Consider the following 848-nt stretch of genomic DNA (forward strand, 5'->3'; position numbering starts at 1 on the left):
TCTAAAACCGTTCTATAAACTTGTTGAAACATTGTTAAATGTGATGTCCAATAAACATGGTTTTCTTGTAGTAATAGGTGTATATATTTAATGTTAAGATATTTTAATTATTTCAAATTATGTTAACATATATTAGCATTTCCATGCTAATATTTTTATAGCCTTGATACACTTCTTTACCAAATTTTGATTTTCTACATTATCACTACTACAAATTAAATGTCTAAACTTCAAATAAATTATTGTATAAGACTTAAGTTTGTAGGATCAAACCAAAAAGCGTCATATCTGAAAAAGTAAACATAGTTAATAAATACCTTAATTAAATTTATTAGATAATCTTTATATAAATATATGAAGTTCCATATATAATATGTATACAACAAATGACATATATGTCATTTTGGACGATTTTTAAAAAAGTTTTATTTAAGATATTATTCAATGAAATGATTCGCCTAGAATTATTCTCTTATTCTTTTAAATATGTATAATTATAGTTTGATCTTTCTCTCTATGTATGTGTATATATATACTAGAAGCGTACTCGCGCAATGCAGCGAGATACATCGTGTTTTTAATATTTCATTTTATTCTTTATCGTAGTCGATGTTATAATATGACTTTATGTGATTTTGAGAAAGCGATGATGTTTTTATTTTTGAATAAAATATATGTTTGACGATATCATAAAATTTTGACAAAAATATATCGATATTAGTATCAAATTAACTATTTGAAATTCCTCATTTTTTTGAGTAATTTTTTAATCCAAATTTTTTATAATTTAATTTATGTACAATAACGAAGTAATTTATATTTGGTTTAATAATATAATTTTTTATAAA

Source organism: Cynara cardunculus (genome assembly GCF_001531365.2).
Source record: "Cynara cardunculus var. scolymus isolate 2C chromosome LG 7, CcrdV1, whole genome shotgun sequence".
Classification (NCBI taxonomy): domain Eukaryota; kingdom Viridiplantae; phylum Streptophyta; class Magnoliopsida; order Asterales; family Asteraceae; genus Cynara; species Cynara cardunculus.